This window comes from Theropithecus gelada, chromosome X, assembly GCF_003255815.1.
Source record: "Theropithecus gelada isolate Dixy chromosome X, Tgel_1.0, whole genome shotgun sequence".
NCBI lineage: Eukaryota > Metazoa > Chordata > Mammalia > Primates > Cercopithecidae > Theropithecus > Theropithecus gelada.
The window spans coordinates 121,675,053-121,695,040 of NC_037689.1; the positions used below are offsets into that span (position 1 = coordinate 121,675,053).

At 40.2% G+C, this 19,988-nt stretch overlaps 1 non-coding gene across 1 annotated transcript; it reads left to right on the forward strand.

Moving 5' to 3' along the window:
• Positions 1-3,104: 3,104 nt before the first annotated feature.
• On the forward strand, positions 3,105-3,210 carry LOC112616766. The gene has a single exon (XR_003117783.1). It is a non-coding gene; the product is annotated as a small nucleolar RNA U13 (small nucleolar RNA).
• The last annotated feature ends 16,778 nt before the right edge of the window (positions 3,211-19,988 follow it).

A 19,988-nucleotide genomic window follows, 5' to 3' on the forward strand; every position in this document is an offset into this window, starting at 1 on the left:
GGTGTGGTGGTGCATGCCTGTAATCCCAGCTACTCAGGAGGCTGAGGCAGGAGAATCTCTTGAACCCGGGAGGCAGAGGTTGCAGTGAGTCAAGATGACACCACTGCACTCCAGCCTGAGTGGCAGAGTGAGACTCCATCTCAAAAAAAAAAAAAAAAAAAAAAAAAAAAAAATCTACGAATTGCCACCTGTGTCTTAGCATTCATCGCATGTGTGCATCTAGTCAAACTCCGGAAGCAGATTTGCCTAGCTCATCTACAGTTGACCGTAGACGCAGGAAGGAGCCCAGCTAAGACCGGAAGAACTGCCCAGCTGAGCCGAATTAAACTGACAACCTGCAGAATTGTTAGCCGAATAAATGGTGTTTTATTAAAACCACTAAGTTTTTGGGTGGTTTTTAAAATAACATAGCAATAACTAACTGCTACTGTAAGCAAAGTACAACAAAAGCATTAATCCATTGTGCTCTGATTTTAAAAAGGATTTCTGGTTGATTTTGCACTTCCAAGGGTACAATGCACAAAATTTTAAAAGTAGCATAGCTAATAGTATTGCTAATCATTTTTGTGCACAGTAGAATATAATTCAGACAAAACATTTTTCAGTAACTTAATTTTTAGGAGGAATTTTGTACCTGAGATTCATAGCTTGGGCACATTTCAAAAATCCTTCAATTTCAACTACTGAAAATGATCGGCAGTCTGTAAGCATCATTTCAACAAGTTTTGTTTAGATTCTTAAACTCCATAGACTCAACACGATAAGGAATTGCCTTAAAGGATTCCTGTAAAGTCTGTTTTTTTGAAGCTTGCTTAATGAGAATCAAATGAGCTTTGCTTACCTTACTTGTCTCTAACACTTTCTTGTCTTTATAGTCATTACATTCTTTGTTACTATATTTGGATGAAACATGATTTTTCATGGCTGTTGCATGTGATTTTGGATTTTTTTCCTCATGAAATTTGGAGGCAGAAAAGTTGACATTTAGCTTTTATTTTGTCTTCATAAGCTATGAAGGATTTTCAAATAAGACTTTTTCTTAAAACACTCATGGCCTTATAATTAAACAACTGAACATTAAATAAAGTTATTTATTTATTTATTTATTTATTTATTTGAGACAGAGTCTCACTCAGAGTGCAATGGCGTGATCTCAGCTTACTGCAACCTCCGCCTCCCAGGTTCAAGCAATTCTCCTGCCTCAGCCTCCCGAGTAGCTGGGATCACAGGCATGCGCCACCACACCAGGCTAGTTTTTGTATTTTTAGTAGAGACAGGGTTTCGCCACGTTGGCCAGGCTGGTCTCGAACTCCTGACCTCAGGTAATCCACCAACCTCAGCCTCCCAAAGTGTTGGGATTACAGGCGTGAGCCACTGCCCCCAGCCAATACAATTCTTAAAGGTTATTTTGTTTATTGTTCCAAATGCTGATACAAAAAAACAATTCTACAAAGATTAGAATTATATCTAATTTTTATTTTTGTTTTATAATTTAAAAAAGTATTTGCTCAAAAAGAATATGATTGTCTTAAATGTATTTGGCTACTGCATATTATCCTAATATTTTATTTTATTTTATTCTTGGTTTTTGAGACAGGATCTCAGTCTATGCCTCAGGATGGAGTGCAGTGGTGCAATCATAGCTCACTGTAACCTCAAACTCCTGGGCTCAAGTGGTCTTCCCACCTTAGCCCCCTGAATAGCTGGGACTACAGATGTGTGCCACCACACCTGACTAAGTTTAAAAAAAATTTTTGTAGTCTTAAACTCCTAGCCTCAAGCAATCTTCCCATTTTGACCCCCCAAAGTGCTGGGATTACAGGCATAAGCCACAGTGTCTGGCCCTTAATATTTGTATTGACTGTTCACCTATTTCCCTATTTATTAATAACTTTTTGTAAGTTCCTATGTTTGTACACAAAATTAGATACTTTCATAATCCCCATTAGGTATTGTAGCATTTAACTCCTGCCATAATCAATATATATTTATACTTCAAAGGACTGAAACATTTCAACATATAAGGCATGTGGGGAGGTTTTCACCCCAGTTGACATCTAGAATGCTTACCTACATTTGAAAATGCTTAGATATTAACAATAAACCTAAATTATATTCTTTGTTCATATTATCGACAATTTGGTACTGATTATATATGATGATAACATATAAGATCACGTCTTGCACCAGTTCTGGGATGGCAGAAGTAGTGTTGAGGTAGACATTTGGCCTTCCAAAGGGTAAGGCCAAAGGTGAGAGCAGATTTTGGCCAAATATTAAGGCCAAAGCTAACTTTCTTTTCTCTTCTTTTCTTTTTTTTTTTTTAGACAGAGTCTCGCTCTGTCGTCCAGGCTGGATTGCAGCGGCATGATCTCAGCTCACTGCAACCTCCACCTCCCAGGTTCAAGTGATTCTCCTACCTTAGCCTCCTAAGTAGCTGGGATTATAGGCGCTTGCCACCATGCCCAGCTAATTTTTATGTTTTTAGTAAAGATGGGGTTTCACCATGTTGGCCAGGCTGGTCTCAATTTCCTGGCCTCAAGCGATCCAGCCATCTTGGCCTCCCAAAGTTTTGGAATTACGGACGTGGGCCACCGCGCCCGTCTCCAAAGCTAACTTCCAATGCATCCCTACAGCTGACTCTTACTTTTTCCCCTGCTCCAGAACTGTCCTAGATGATGTGACTTAGAAAGTATCTGGGATGATTTTAATCCATAAGGGCACACAGAGGAATATTATAACATCCTGCTTCATTTGGCTTCACTTCCACATAGCATCCCATGCCTTCACTAATACCACCCCCACCCCTGCCCCAGAAGACACAAATCTCTTCCTTTTGTGAACCATTTTGGTCAGGCTGGTCTTGAATTCCTGACCTCAGGTGATCTGCCAGCCTGGGCCTCCCAAAGTGCTGGGATTACAAGCATGAGCCACTACACCCGGCCTATCCTGGTACATTTTCAAAACCAAGAAACTAACACTGATACATTGCCATTATCTAAACTGGGTCCTTTTAAAATTACTAGGGTGGGCAAGTTAAGTGGAGAGTGCACCTGCAGTGAAAAAAGGGAGATAACTGAAAAAAGATGAAAGAACTTGACCAGATTCTTTTGTAGTTAATAAGTGTGATGATTGGATTTTCATGCTCTTATGTGAGATGTGTCTCCCTCAAACCTTGTCATGGCATCTTGGCACATTACCCATCTGATGTGGAAAAAAAGAAAAAAGAAAGAAAGAACTTGATCAGGAGACCAAACATAAGAAGAGCCAGAGAGGACCATGGTTTTCTTTAGAGAAGAAGAGGCTGCAGAGGTGAAACATCACTGGAATCATTAAATGATTGTTGGAGGTTGTGCATTGTTTCTAATTTCCCCTAAGTATAGATGTAAAAATTGCAGGAAACCACTCTTGGATGGAAGAAGCCACATTAAATGTTGGAGAAAGTTGCTGAGGCAGGATCTCAAGAGTTGGGTGGAAGAAGAACCGGTGGAGCAATGATGTCCTCAGAAACCAGCAAACATACTAGGCAGACTTTCCAGTTTTAATGCTCTTTATGGTTTTGTAAAAAGTAAGAACAGCCTTTCTCTAACAAGGGATATCCTGAACAAGAGATGGGTTGCCCTCAAACTTCTGGTTGTCTATTGCTGATTAAAAGGAAGGCCAGCTAAGCACAATGCAGTATCCTAGATAGGATCTCACTATGTTGTCCAGGCTGGCCTTGAACTCCTGGGCTCAAGGTGTCTTCCCACCTCAGTTTACCAAGTAGCTGGGACTGTAGGCACATGCCACCATGCCTGGGAAGACTGGTTAACTTTGATGAGAAATCAGAAAAGACCTTGAGTACCAAGGATGGACTGTGAAAGTGAAGGATGAGGTGTAGAACAAAATGGGGAGAGAACACTGGAAATTGCCTCACTTACTTCAGGCCAAGAGTTCTGAAAGCTCCCCTAGCAATTTCAGTCCCTGGGAAGCTTCTGTAAAAATCTTTATTTTAAACTTTTATTTTAGGTTCAGAAGTACATGTGCAGGTTTATTATATAGGTAAACTCATTTCACAGGGGTTTGTTGTACAGATTATTTCATCACCCAAGTGTAAAACCTAGTACCCAATAGTTATTTTTTCTGCTCTTCTCCCTCCTCCTAACCTCCACCCTGAAGTAGACCCCAGTGTCTGTTGTTCCTTCTTTGTGTTCATGAGTTCTTATCATTTAGCTCTCACATAAAAGTGACAATATGCAATATTTAGTTTTCTGTTAATGCATTAGTTTGCTAAGGATAATACCCTCCAGCTCCATCCATGTTCCCACAAAAGACACAACTGCATTCTTTTCTATGGCTGCATAGTATTCTATGGTGTGTAAGTACCATATTTTCTTTATCCAGTCTGACATTGATGGGCATTTAGGTTGATTCCATGTCTTTGCTATTGTGAATAGTGCTGCAATAAACATTCACATGCACGTGTCTTTAAGGTAGAATGATTTATACTCCTCTGGGTGTATACCCAGTATTGGGATTGCTGGGCTGAATGGTAGTTCTGTTTATATCTCTTCGAGGAATTGCTATACTGCTTTCCACAATGGTTGAACTAATTTACACTTGCACCAACAGTGTGTCAGTGTTCCCTTTTCTCCACAACCTCGTCAACATCTGTTATTTTTTTGACTTCTTAATAATAGCCATTCTGACTGGGGTGTGAGATAGCATCTCATTGTAATTTTGATTTGCATTTCTCTAATGATCAGTGATGTTGAGCTTTTTTGCATATGCTTGTTGGCCGCATATATGTCTTCTTTTGAAAAGTGTCTGTTCACGTCCTTTGCCTATGTTTTAATGGGGTTGTTTGTTTTTCTCTTGTAAATTTGTTTACGTTCCTTATAGGTGCTGGATATTAGGCCTTTGTCAGAGGCATGGTTTCTAAAATATTCTCCCCCATTCTGTAAGTTGTCTGTTTACTCTGTTGATAGTTTCTTTTGCTGTGCAGAAGCTCTTAAGTTTAATTAGATCCCATTTGTCAATTTTTGCTTTTGTTGCAATTGCTTTTGACATTTTTGTCATGAAATCTTTGTCCATTCCTGTGCCCAGGATGGTATTGCCTAGGTTGTCTTCCAGGATTTTATAGTTTTAGGTTTTATATTTAAGTCTTTAATCCATCTGGACTTGATTTTTGTATATGGTGTAAGGAAGGGGTCCAGCTTCAATTTCCTGCATATGGGTAGCACCATTTATTGAATAGAGAATCTTTCCCCATTTCTTGTTTCTGTCAGCTTTGTCAAAGATCAGATGGTTATAGGTGTGCAGCCTTATTTCTGACTCTCTATTCTGTTCCATTGGTCTATGTGCCTGTTTCTGTACCAGTACCATGTTGTTTTGGTTACTGTAGCCCTGTAGTATAGTTTGAAAACGGGTAATGTGATGCCTCCAGCTTTTTTTCTTTCTTAGGATTGCCTTGGTTACTCAGGCTTTTGTTGTTGTTGTTGTTCCATATGAATTTTTAAATAGTTTTTTCTAGTTCTGTGAAGAATATTGTTGGTAATTTGATAGGAATAGCATTGAATCTGTAAATTGCTTTGGGCGATATGGCCATTTTAATGACATTGATTCCTCCTGTCCATGACCATGGAATGTTTAGCCATTTGTTTGTGTTATCTCTGATTTCTTTCAGCAGTGTTTTGTAATTCTCCTTGTAGAGATTTTTCACCTCCCTGGTTAGCTGTATTCCTAGATATTTTATTCTTTTTGTGGCAATTGTGAATGGGATTGCCTTCCTGATTTGGCTCTCAGCTCGGTTTTTTTTTTTTTTTTTTTGCTGTATAGGAATGCTAGTGATTTTTGTATGTTGATTTTGTATCTTGAAACTTTGCTGAAGTTGTTTATCAGCTGAAGACCATGGGGATTTCTCAATATAGAATCCTGTTTTCTGCCAACAGGGATAGTTTTACTTCTTCTCTTCCTATTTGAATGCCCCTTATTTCTTTTTCTTGCCTGATTGCGCTGTCCAGGACTTTCAATACTGTATTGAATAAGAGTGGTGAGAGAGCACATTCTTGTCTTGTGCCAATTTTCAAGGGGAACGCTTCCAGCCTTTGTCCATTCAAGTATGATGTTGGCTATGGGTTTGTCATAGATGGCTATTATTATAATATTTTGAGGTGTGTTCCTTCAATACCCAACTTCTTGAGAGTTTTTAACAGGAAGGAATGTTGAATTTTATCAAAAGCCTTTTCTGCATCTATTGAGGTAATCGTGTGGTTTTTGTCTTTAGTTCTGTTTATGTGATGAATCACATTTATTGATTTGTATATGTTGAACCAACTTTGCATCCCTGGTGTTAATGGTGGCGGGTGTCCAGGTTCTTGGCATCTTGAACAAAGAATTGGACAAAATGCACAAATAAGGCAAAGAAGGGATGAAGAGATTTATTGAAAATGAAATTACACTCCACAATGTGGGAGCAGACCTGAGCATAGGGGCTTAAAGACCCTGTTACAGAGTTTTTATGAGTTTAAATGCCCTCTACTTGGGGAATGCCCTATGTAAATGAAGAGCATGAAGTGAAGTTACAAAGTCATTTACAGCATATACCCTACGGAGAGGATATTTCCTGTTATAACTGAAGTGTGAACCTGCCTTATGTTCCCTGCCTCCAGACCCTATCTATTTTCCTGCCTCATCTCCCCCGGAGAGATATGATCCCCATAAATCTTTATGGGAGGAAGAGGGACTAATGGTCTTTTTTCTGTAACTGCTTCATGCTGGCTTGGAGCGTAGTCCCTACCTATTGGGGATCATAGAACTTGCCCTGCTGTATCTAGTTGAGGCAGGGCAGCTTCTTGATGACCAGGGGTGGTGTCTTCACCTCATCTGAAGCTTGATGGTCTCTAGGTGAGAGGAAATGAATTAGGTTAAAATATTTAATGGGAACTTCAGGGGGTGGATACCTATGCTGTCAGAAATATTTGTTATAGAGATTTGCAGGAGAAAAAACAAAACCTGGTCTGTTCTAGAATCTATGTGTTTCCTTAGCACAAACCTTAGCACGAGTGACTCCATTTTGGTTTGGTTTGATTTGTTGGGGGGCCTAGTGTATGAACTTAATTCAAAACAATGGGCTCTCAGAATTTTGTTTAAAAACATTTTCCCTTCTTGGTCAGGTTCTCACTTAGGTGAGCATGTGACGAAAACTTAGGGCCTTAGCACCACTCTCAGTTGACATCATTTTGGATTTCCAGTCTCAGCACGTCATTTATAGGTTACAGTGTCCTCATGGTTGCACATTTCTTTTAGCTCTTGTCATTCCAGTTGCAGAGACACCATACGACATTCTAGAAATGGCTGCATGCAAGCATTTAAAATCTTTGCGAGAATACAACGCATGAGAGAGACTATTATTATGATTATTGTGAGGAAAATACCAAGAGTTTGGAGTATTCTCCTTACTCAAGGTTCCCATAAAACAAACCTCCTAAAATTAAATAGATCAAAGAATGAGCTAGATAAAGAGTTTACTCACTTGGCTAAGCAATTTTTTCATCAATCCTCTACCAATGAATTTCTATAATCTTCGTTTGATGTATTTCTCCATAGGCCACAAGTGCCAGCAGCTGCACAGGTACTTTTCTGTTTAACTAATTCTATTATTTAGCATAACTTTCACAAGAGAATCTAAAGTCTGTTGTGTAACTGTAGCCTTTACAGTAGAATTTGCTATAGAACCTATCATGAAGGATACATTTCTAATCATTGCTTCTTTTATTTTAAACCATGGAGAAAGGACCTAACAAATGATGTACTTTTAGAAGAGTGAAGGCTTTCTGGCAATGTTCTTTTTAACCCATGATGTGGGTTAAGAGGAGTGAACCGATGTTTTGTTTTTGACCGATTATGAGGCAACGCATGTACCATTAAAGTTTCTTACCTACAATGGGACTTTATCTATCAAAGTATAAGGTTATCCATTTATAAGGCTGGCTGCAAACTCCTTCACAAATAAAAGTATACCCCATAAGTGCACACAACAGATCCCCTTTCCACTTCTATTGTTCATAGAGGCATAAGCAAGAAAAAACATTGAAAGATAAGAGTTTCATGACAGTAGAAGTCTTAATCTGTGAACTTGGGAAAAGCTGTTCACATCAAAGATGCCATCTTCTTCTTGGGAGAAATTTCCCTGGTTAGCTTTACCTCAAGGGTTCCAGTGGGTGCACAGTTCCAAAAATGTGGAGGGACCCTTCTCAGTTGCGAGACCATGAACCCAAAACCTAAGGTCCTGAAGTTTTGTTGTAGTGTAAATGGCAAAGTGAGTCTTTCTCCGATGTTCTCAGAAGATCCAAACCATGAAAAGCTTTCTTTACCTAGTGAAAATACACTGTAGCATAATAATCTACTGTTATAACATCAGCCTCTTGCATGGGAAAGCTTTTCTTTCCCATGTTTTCTTGCATGGGAAAACATGCATTGAAAATAACAATGGAAAGAAATCCCTTTATACAATGTTTAAATGACCCTCCAGGTGACCAGCTATATCTGAAGCTTTAATTGTTTTCCCAGGAATATGGGATCAAGTATTGGTTATAAACTATTTTAGTAATTTGTAAGTCACTACACCAATGTGTTCAGTTTGGATCATTATATCTTTTCCATGATGAGTCATGGAATGCAGAACTTTTCTAATAAAAGCTTTAAGAACTCAGGGTGGACAAGGTGGCCATCCTCGTTCTCCATGAGTCTCCACGCTTAATTAACATTAGACTTATATCCTCTTGGATACCAGTTGTTTTTCCAAATTAGGCGCATAGCACTGACAAGAAAATTTGGTTATTTTTGTGGTTTACAATAACTTAACATAATAACCATAATTATAATTTATAGCATATACTTAGACATTAGAATTTTAGAAATCCCATACAATTTAGGAATATATATTAGTATTATTCACAAAAATATAGCCTAAAGAAGACTGAACATCATTTTGGCAATCCCGTGTATCTAAACATGTCAAATAATCCTGTTTACCTCTTTTCTGGATGTTTTCAGGGGCCCTATGATTCATCCAGAAAGCCAGGCATTAGGAAAGACAATTTTGAAACTGAAGTTTGATTTTGGAATTCCAGATTACCATAAATTATTTATTTTGCCAAAATGATGACTCAGAAATTTTAAAGAAGCAAAAACCTTTTATAACTTAAAAAAAAAAACAAACCCACACATTCTACTGTTCTTACACACCTCTCATGTAAGACTGTTTCTAGTAGTCTTAATTGCATGTTATAATAGCGAATTATAATGTAAGACCCGGTAAGTTATGTTCTGATAAGGTTTGACTATTTCCAGCATAGCTAGGTGCATGGCTAACTTCACATGTCCCCAGGTCTTACCTAGCTGGAAAGCCGACAAGTTAAACAATTTTCAAAAGCCAAAGAAGCAGTTTATGATCTTAAAGCATTTAGCAAACCTAATATTCGAACATAATTCAGACCACATGTTTACATTTTGAAGACATTTATATTTTACCAAGAATCTTGAAAACCATCTTTATTTTTCAAAGATTGCTAAAGTCACATGAACTAAAAGACATTACACTTTCTACTTTTCTGACAAAATATTTGATTTAAGCTCTTATTATTATTAAACCAATTAATTTAAAACTTCACAGAGGAGATTAACCAGTTTGCACAGAGAGAAAGAGGCCAGAGACTGACAGGGAAGAAATTCTTACCCTTTTGCTGGCAGGCCAGGTTTCTGGGTTTTCTCTCCCTGAGCGACCCTAGTGAACCTGCTTGACTGCATGCAAACAAACACGTTGCTATGAATTAAGAATATTCATAGATAGTTTACAAATTTTGGAGAAACTAGGCAGAAAGAGAAATATGACTCAAATTCTATTTGAAAGCATATACTCAATAAGCGTAAAGTGTCAGGAAGCCTAAAATCCAAAAAGTTAGTTGGATAAAAAGCTGGCGTGCTCCAATAATTCCTGCAGCCCGACAAAGGTGGCTTAGGAATTCCGGATAAATAGAACGGATGATAACTTGCTAGAAATGCAATGGAAACAAAATAACTATTCACAGAACCAAATAAAAGGCTTCCACTAGCATGGTTTTGTGTATATGGATACGCAAGCAAAGCCAGAGGAAAATAAATAGCAAACAAATGAAAACTAGAAGCAAAAACAAATAAACAAAAATCAACCCTAAATTTTCCTACTCAATTTACCAAGAAGGCTACAGTTTTACCTAGGGCCCCCCCAGACCCCATATAATGAATATTTTATTCCTGAAACACAATTAAATATCCTTAAGTTCATCAATATCATTATACATTCTGAGCAATCAGGAAATCCACTTTAGGCACATGACCAGTCAGTACTCCAGCACCCTCTAAGAAAAACAGTAAACATAGTGTGAAGCAATGTAAGCATGTATGTGAAATTTGGCTTCACACTAAATCCAGCTTCATGGTTAACTATATTAAAACAAATTGCCAAACTGCCAATGCTTTTTTACTTTAATCAAGACTAAGAGCTTTAACTATGAAAATGTTAATTAGCCAAATGTTTCCAATTCTTTATGAGGTTTTAAAGAATATTTTATTTAAACTTTTTCCACATCTTTCTCCCCTACTTAATGGTTCCTTACTACGTTGTTTCATAAATAACCTTTTCAAATCTGTAATTTGAACTAACTTTTAGATAACTTCTGAATTAGACAAAAATTATTCCTTTTTTCACTAATAACATAACCCTTTCTGGCACATTTTGTATACCGAATTACGTGTTAACTAGAATGTTATCCTTAGTAACCTAAAACTTTAGTGAAACCCTAAAAAGCAAGAAATTCTGAACTGTCAGAAATGGGCATTTATAGATAAGAACAATTCCACAATTTTAGAAACACATTTCCCCATATCACAAACCTTTCTTAATTGGAAATGACCCAGATATTAAATGAACATCAAAAATAACTTTAAGATTTTAATTTACACAAAAAGTTTACCTAAAACATGTATCTCATTCACTGTAGTTAATTTTTACTTTTAACAAGGGAGACATGCGACATCAAGCAACATATATAAAATGAACATTGGTTTGGTACAGAAAGGTGGGACAACTCGAGGCAAGGAGGGGGCTTGGGGGCTTTCAGATCACAGGTGGGAGACAAAGGGTTGCATTCTTTTGAGTTTCTGATTAGCCTTTCCAAAGGAAACAATCAGATATGCATTTATCTCAGTGAGACTTTGAATAGAAGGGGAGGCAGGCTCCCCACAAACAGCTCCCAGCTTGAATTAACACTGACATTTTAAAATATCTAACAAAGACTAACATAACATTCAGATAAAATGTATGCTGACAGTTCTGAAGGCCTTGCTATTTTTATTCCACCAATAACTTTAAAGCTAGCTTTTTTAGTAAAGTTATACTTAGGTCACGTGAACTTGAAAATTGACTTGAAAATAGACTTATTTGCTTAATTTATGAATGCTCTTTTACTTATAAGCTAATTTGGTAGACAAAACATATAACAATAAGTGTACACACGAACACATCTAGTCATGTATACACACACAAACAAAGATCCAATAGCTTGGAACCTTAGCCATGAGGTAGCAAGCTTGCCAGTTTTACTTTGCCCCAATAGATAATCCAAGGAAGGCTGTGAACCAAAATTTTGGGTAAAGCAGTCTCCATGGCAGTTTGATTTTCAAAAACGAAACCTCCCCAGACTCCAAGGAACACTGAGCCAAACAGTACCAAATGAGGGCATCACACGTTAACCATGCCCCCTGCTTAGAACAGCAGCACAAAGGCCTGGATACATGCAATGCCATCCCACTTTCCCATTAGACAGTAAACTTCAGATTCTAAACAATTTTGGGGCCAAGCAGCACTGCAACTGCGAGAAAAAATTCTATGGAGGGCTTATTACTACACCTCAGAACCTCTGTGGAGAGCATCCTCTTTGGAGTTTGAGGTCTGGAGTATCCCCCAGAGCATCCTGCTGTGGGGTTCAATCTTAGAGTTTCAGATGTCTCTGGCCTTAGGTGGGCACTGGTGCCACTTCGCATGCATTCCCTCCAGAGCCTGCTGTGTGCTTTCCTTTGGAACCTGGGTGTAATCCCCAACTTTTAGCATCTTTATAATTCAATAAGGCCACGCTTTCTCATGCTTCCCGTTCCATGAACTTTAATGATAGGAACTGGAGGCTGCGTGGGTTTCCTTTGTCTTTAGCCAGTTGAATAGTGGAAGGGAAGAATTTAGCATAAAAAAAGGTTTAAGTCATCTGAAACATGTGTGAGTTTGCTCCAAGCTGCCCTGCACATAGGGATCAGGGACCACGGGTGGAAAAGATTTTTTAAAAAATCATTCGCCCTTTGGGGCAGGGCAATTATTCCCATTCATTCCTTGGCCTTCAGGCAATACTGGGCAGTGACCCCAGTCAATTTGCCCTCAATTTTCAAGGAGCTATTAGGAAACAGCCGCTGAAAAACTGAAAAAGAAAGAGAGGAAAAGGAAAAATGAAAAAGACCCAGATTCCTTAAGCTAACCAACTGGTGGCAGTTAGGCTTCTTCACATGGAAACCCCTTAGTTTCACCGACTATGACCAGAAACCTGCAGTTGCTACCATGTTTAGGTGCTACCCATCAAGGGTCCTGGGTTGGAAAGGAAAAGAGAGAGAGAAAGAGATTCCCCTGTGTGGAGCAGAAAGGAAAAGGAGAAAGGAGAAGAAAAAATCCTAAACTTTTGTAAGATACAACAAAACTTTCTGAGTTTCTCTTCAAAGGGTTTAGCCTGTTAACTTCCTTATCCTTTGTTCTGAAACTCAACTTTCTTGTTCTTCCTTGCCCCTAGTTACCATAAAGAGCCTACCCTCTTCCCGTCAGCTCTAATCAATAACTCATATCTGTTCCCTTGGTTACCTGTACCCATTGTTCCCCAGGAACTGCACATCTCACATGCTCCACTTCTGCACCTTATGTCCCCCTCCCCTTCTATATTTAGGAAAATATGTACAAGCAGTCATTTGGGTCAGCTCAGATTGTGCGGTCTGACCCCAGTCCATGGAGGAGTGACACAGAGATAGGGACTGCCTTAGGGATAAAAACCCCCTGGTCTCCTTTGTTCTCTGTGCTCTTGTGATCTTGATCGACGCAAGTGGCACCCTCCTGCAGAAGTAAATTGCCTTGCTGAGAGAATTAAACTTTTGCCCGAGTGATGGTTTTACTTCGTCGCACTGAGCATTTATTCCTGGAGCATTTTATATCCAACAATTCTGGGGGCTCATCCGGGATCCCCATTCTCCTTCGGGAAGGGGTCTTCGGTCACCCTACCCAAGGGAGACGCGTCCCACTGCCCTGTTGCAGTGGCCTCAGGGACGGGAGATCAAGATCCACCCATTGTGACGAATAAACCCAGATTCTCAGCAACGCGGGGAAGAAAGGCTTGAAATACCGTGGCGACCAGGTAAACTCTGAGCACAGACCAATGTAGGAAACATCATAGGGTTGACAAAGTACTTCTTTGGTGGTCTCAGTGGGCGGGGGGTCAGGGCATTCTGGAGGTTGAAAGTGTGTGAATGGTAACAAGCACTACTGCTCTGCGGAGTGAGTGAGTCCAATGTGAGGTTCCGTGGTCATCTCATATGGCTTAGGGTGGCCCTTCGGGGGCCCCGTCAGGGGTTTATACTGACCCGCCATCACTGCTAAGAGGAACCTGAAACATTCCCGCGAGGGAAGCAGCCAGAGCCGACGAAGCGAAAGAAGGGTGCGGGGAACTTCCAGCAGGTGGAGCTAAAGGATAGGCGAATTGAACCTTAGCAAAGCTTCCAGCGAAGAGTACGCAAAAGACCCCCTAATATGAGGGGTTGCGCCACAAGGAACCCCCCAAATAGGCAAGAGATACCTAATATGAGGGGTTGAGCTACAGCAAGCTCCCGCTAGGCAAGAGATTCATAATAAGAGGGATTGAGCCTAGCCAGGACCCAGTATGGGAAATATTATAAGCAAAAAAGATAAAGTTAGCAACAAAGATATCCCCCCGATAGTCCCCTAGGTCTCATGTTAAAACATTGGAAAGATAGTGAAAAGACTAAACAGAGGAAAAAGCAACAAATGAGTCCATCTGGACTCAAGAACCAATCCTTGAACCTTTAGTTTTCTGGCCAGAATTTGGGTCGAATGAGGAATGGATTTGTGAGCTTCTAATAGAAAATGTTGCTAGTAGAAGACCTGCCTCCCGAAAGGAAATAGATTATGCCCTATGTTGGTGGCAAGGACTTGTGCCTTCTCCTCCTCCAAGGATTGAAAGGAGCAAGTCAAAAACTAATCTTTGGAGGAAAATTAGGTGCACACGCACCCCATTAAGATAGAACCATCTTGAATGAAAAAGACAGTGAAGGAAAGGGCTCAGCGGATCCTAGCAAAAAGAACAGCAAGCAGGATCGCCTAGACCATCCCCCACGTAATACACCCAACCCTTACCCTCAGGCATCGCCCCATAAGTCTGTTCTTCCCCAGCCTAAGTCCCCCTCCCTGAAAGAACTCCAAACTCCTAATTCGCCAGGTGTCTTTTGCTGGGCTAGCAACATCAAGGATCCGCCGCAACATGTAGTCGGTGTTGTCCCGCCCATAGTGCGCCCCTGCAGCAGGCAAAGCCCGTGCTCCTGCCCCTCAGCTGGTCCAGGGTCCTGGCACCGTATTGACGGCGGCTCTGCAGGACACACAGACTGGGCCGCAGCCTGTGCTCCAGGCAGACTGCCTTATAGGACATTTGCCTTACTTTTGCCGAGGCCGAGTAATACAGGGCTTCAGCCATGGCTCCAAGCAGCTAGGCATCCCCGCAGCTAAGTCTCCTGAGCAAGTAGTAGATAATCTTTCAGCTGATATATCCACTAGCATTTATTATGGTCAGGCCAGTGTTAAAAGTGAAAATATCCACCAGAAAAGAACTTCGATTCTTTAAGGTCACTTATATTAAAATGTACCACCAGAAAAGTATTAAAAGTGTGTAAGTATGAGGCTATTCTATTAAAAAGGATGGTTTAATATTAACTATTGATAATTCACTTCACCTAACAAGTTTATTAATGAGAGATCCAAATCTAAAAAGAAAGCACACATGTTTAGATTTAACTGATTACCATACAAATGTCTGGCCAAACTTAAGAGAAATCCCTTTCAAAAGTGATTAAGGGAAAAAGGACCCAACGGCTGTTCAGTAATTCATAGAGAAGTTCGTAGAGAAATAAAGTCACACACACACAAAATTTTGTCTAATAATTAGTCTCGCCAAATTTGTAAGCTGTTTGCACTTAGTCAAGCTTTAAGGTACCTGCAGGACCTGGAAAGAACCATCTATACTAATTCTAAATACACCTTTATGGTGGCTCATACATTTAGAAAATGTCAGACTGACTTAATAGTAAAAGTCAAAGTCTTGTTTATGAGGAGTTAATCACCCAAGTGTTAAATAACCTTCAGTTACCAGAAAAGAAAAAAATTAGCTATTGTCCATGTCCCCAGGCACCAAAAAGCCTGTCTTTCAAGAGTCAAGAAAATAACCTAGCAAATCAGGTAAGCTGGACCAGCTGCCATTTCTCCTGTAGGCACTAAAGGGAACTCAGAGAAATGTTATTCAAACCTCTAATGAAGGAAGTCCTATCCCACATACATTAGAGGACCCATTAAAGACCCCAAGCCATGTGTAGCACAAAGTTTATACGTATATAGGAATCTATACCCTTAGCCAAACAAGTCTAGAGACTTGGTTGCCATAAATCAAATGTCTTCTGTCTTCCTATTACTCTAGTAAGAATCCAAACTACCTCTCAAAGCAATCCACTGTCAACATTCGTACATACTTGGTTTATCTTCCACTTTCTCTTCCCCTAGAACTCACAATTTTCCAGTACAGGCACCACCCCTAGAGTTTTCAGTACCTCAACACGAGCCTGAGGAGCTGGCATAGTGCTTCTAACCACTGAAACTGCAGTCCAAACAGCAAGAAAAGATGGACCCATCATACCCAAGTCAAGAAAGCACCGCCATCCCGAAGTCGCGGAAAACCCCCCTCAAACTAAGGTTAAGAAAAGTTTAACACTCTTTTGTGTATTCTATTACCCTTTCTTCTTTCCTCATTCTATTGCTGACCTTGTTAGCAATGTAACTAGGTCAGACACACCCCAAATCATTACCTTTGATGCATGCCTTGTCATGCCTTGCCAAAAGGACGAATACTGGCAAAGATATGTCTCTACTTTAGAAAAATACCTCTGCCCCTTCAAAGAAGTCACTGAGCCCGCGCCTTGCTCGTGGCAGGGGTACCAATGCACCCCAAGTTGGGAGATATGTTCTCAATGGGCAGATGTCATCCTAACTACCAGAGAACATGGCAGGACCTTCCCAGAAGGCTGTGCTGACCTAAAATCTTACCTTCACCTTACCAAAGGAACCACACCCTCTAATTGTCAACTTGACTATTGTAACCCAGTAACTATCTCTATTAATGTCGCTACCCCCACCAACCATGCACCTCCTTTAGAATGCTTGTATTTCTTAGGAGCAGAGGCCAATGGATATGACCATATAGGCTTCCTTAAAATATGCTTTATTGATTCCCCTTCTTCTTCTCCATCTGAACCTTCTACCCTACCTAACAACAATGCCAAAGTAAATATTGTAGAAGTAAAAGATTTAAGACAAACCCTAACAATTGAAACAGGATATCAAGATGTAAATGCCTGGTTGGAATGGATTCAATATTCCATCCGCATGTTAAACAAAAGCAATTGTTATGCTTGTGCGCATGGCAGACCAGAGGCCCAGATTGTCCCCTTTCCACTAGGATGGTTCTTCAATCGACCAGGCATGGGCTGTATGGTAGCTGTTTTCCAGGATTCCACAGCCTGGGGCAACAAATCATGCCAAGCTCTCTCTCTGCTATATCCCAAAGTCCAACACCCTAAGGGTCAGCCCCCAAGGGCCATCCAGCTTCCGTCTTCCAACATCAATTTCACCTCGTATTTCTCACGGGGAGAATTTGGCGTTCCTTGGAGGCTTAACGGGATGCAGTGAGCTTAAGTCCTTCCAAGAGCTTACCCATCAGTCTGCCGTTAGTCATCCTCGAGCAGATGTATAGTGGTATTGTGGTGGACCTGTACTGGACACTCTATCGAGTAACTGGAGCAGCACTTGTACTCTTGTCCAATTGGCTATCCCTTTCACCCTGGTATTTCATCAACCAGAAAAAGAAAAACCATAACACTGAAAAATAAGAGGAGCCCCTTATGGGTCTTTTTACTCTCAAGTTTACAGAGATGCCACTGGAGTCCCAGGGGGAGTGCCTGACAGGTTCAAGGCCCAAGACGAAATAGTTGCAGGATTTGAATCCATATTTCCATGGGTAACTATTAATAAAAATGTAGCTTGCATAAATTACATCTATTATAATCAGCAGCAGTTTATTAATTACACCAGGGATGCTATCAAAGGAATAGCTGACCAATTAGGGCCTACTAGTCAAATGGCTTGGGAAAACAGAATAGCTCTAGACATGTTATTAGCCAAAAAAGGTGGAGTTTGTGTTATGATTAAAACCCAATGTTGTACCTTCATCCCAAGCAACACTGTCCCCGATGGGAGCATAACAAAGGCCTTGCAAGGACTTACCACTTTATGCAATGAATTAACTATAAATTCTGGAGTCGATGACCCCATTTCAGGATGGCTAGGAAAGTGATTCGGTAAATGGAAAGGAATTATGGTCTCAATTCTTATTTCCCTTGCAGTCATAATAGGCGTACTCATTCTCGTTGGGTGTTGTGTTATACCATGCATCCGTGGGTTAATACAAAGGATTGTACAAACAGCACTTACTAAAGCCTCCCTTAGTTCTCCTCCGCCTTATTCAAGTAAGCTCTTCCTTTTAGAAGATCAAATCGAATGGCAAAGCCAAGACATGTTAAAAAAGTTTGAAGAGAAGGAATCATAAGAAAATTAAAAGGGAGGAATTGTAAGATACAATAAATCTTTCTGAGTTTCTCTTCAAAGGGTTTAGCCTGTTAACTTCCTTATCCTTTGTTCTCAAACTCAACTTTCTTGTTCTTCCTTGCCCCCTAGTTACTGTAAACAGCCTCTTCCCATCAGTTCTAATCAATAATTCACATCTGTTCCCTTGGTTACCTGCACCCATTGTTCCCCCGAAACTGCACATCTCACATGCTCCACCTCTGTACCTTATGTCCCCCTCCCCTTCTATATTTAGGAAAATATGTACAAGTAGCCAATTGGGTCAGCTCAGATTGTGTGGTCCGACCGCGGCCCATGGAGGAGTGACACAGAGAGAGGGACTGCATTAAGGATAAACCCCCCCTGGTCTCCTTTGTTCTCTGTGCTCTTGTGATCTTGATTGACGCAAATGGTACCTTTCTGCAGAAGTAAATTGCCTTGCTGAGAGAATTAAATTTTTGCCTGAGTGGTGGTTTTACTTCATGGCACTGAGTATTTATTCCTGGAGCATTTTATATTCAACAATTCAGGCTTACCTCTTCCTCCTGGCTGGCTTACCAAAATATATTAACAGTGGAGGGGGTCCAGGTTCTTGGTGTCTTAAAGAAAGAATTGGATAACATGCACACACAAAGCAAGGAAGGGATGAAGGGATTTATTGAAAATGAAAGTACACTCCACAGTGTGGGAGCGGGCCTGAGCATAGAGGCTCAAAGGCCCTGTTACAGAGTTTTTGTGAGTTTAAATACCCTCTACTTGGGGTATTGCCTATGTAAATGAAGAAGATGAAGTAAAGTTTCAAAGTTATTTGGCCTACACCCTATGGAGAGGGTATTTCCTGTCATAGTTGAAGTGTGAATCGGTCTTATGTTCCCTGCCTCCAGACCCTATTTTCCTGCCTCACTGGGATAAAGCCTACTTGATTGTGGTGAATAAGCTTTTTGATGTGCTGCTGGATTCAGTTTGCCTGTATTTTGTTGAGGATTTTTGCATCGACGTTCATCAATGATATTGGCCTGAAGTTTTCTTTTATTGCTGTGTCTCTGCCAGGTTTAGGTATCAGGATGCTGCTGGCCTCATAGAATGAGTTATGGAAAGCCCCTCCTCTTCAATGTTTTGGAATAGTTTCAGTAGAAATGGTACCAGCTGTTTTCTGAACATCTGGTAGAATTTGGCTGTGAATCCATCTTTCATTTGGTAGGCTATTTATTACAAATTCAATTCAGAGCTCATTATCATTGTGGTATAATAATATATTTGGTGTTTGTCCCAGGTTCCTGACACAGAGCTCTTTTAAAAATTTCCTGAATTATAGGAATGTCTTTTGTTATTCATAACAAGCCCTTTCAATCACACCTGAGTTTATGCTAACGAGGTGACTTAAAATGGAGCCCCTAGGTAGCCACAGGATGTAGATGTACACCACAAAGACCAAGTAATTAGAGGGTTGGAGATTTCAGGCCTGCCAACAAACCTCCTGGAAGAGGGAATAAGAAGGGTTGTTACCAGAAAAACTGGTCCCCCATAATGGGGTCTATCCCTGTTTGGTACCGTGAAGCCAATACACAAAACCACAAGTGAGCATCAAAAAGCAGAGGCTTTCAAAATTGACAAATAGGATCCAATTAAACTAAAGAACTTTGGCACAGCAAAAGAAACTATCATCAGAGTGAACAGGCAACCTACAGAATGGGAGAAAATTTTTGCAATCTATCCATCTGACAAAGGGCTAATATCCGGAATCTACAAGGAACTTAAGCAAATTTACAAGAAAAAAACAACTCCATCAAAAAGTGGACAAAGGATATGAACAGACACTTCTCAAAATAAGACATTTATGTGGCCAACAGACATATGAAAAAAATTTCATCAACACTGCTCATTAGAGAAATGCAAATCAAACCCACAATGAGATACCATCTCACACCAATTAGAGCGGTGATCATTAAAAAGTCAGGAAACAACAGATGTAGGCAAGGATGTGGAG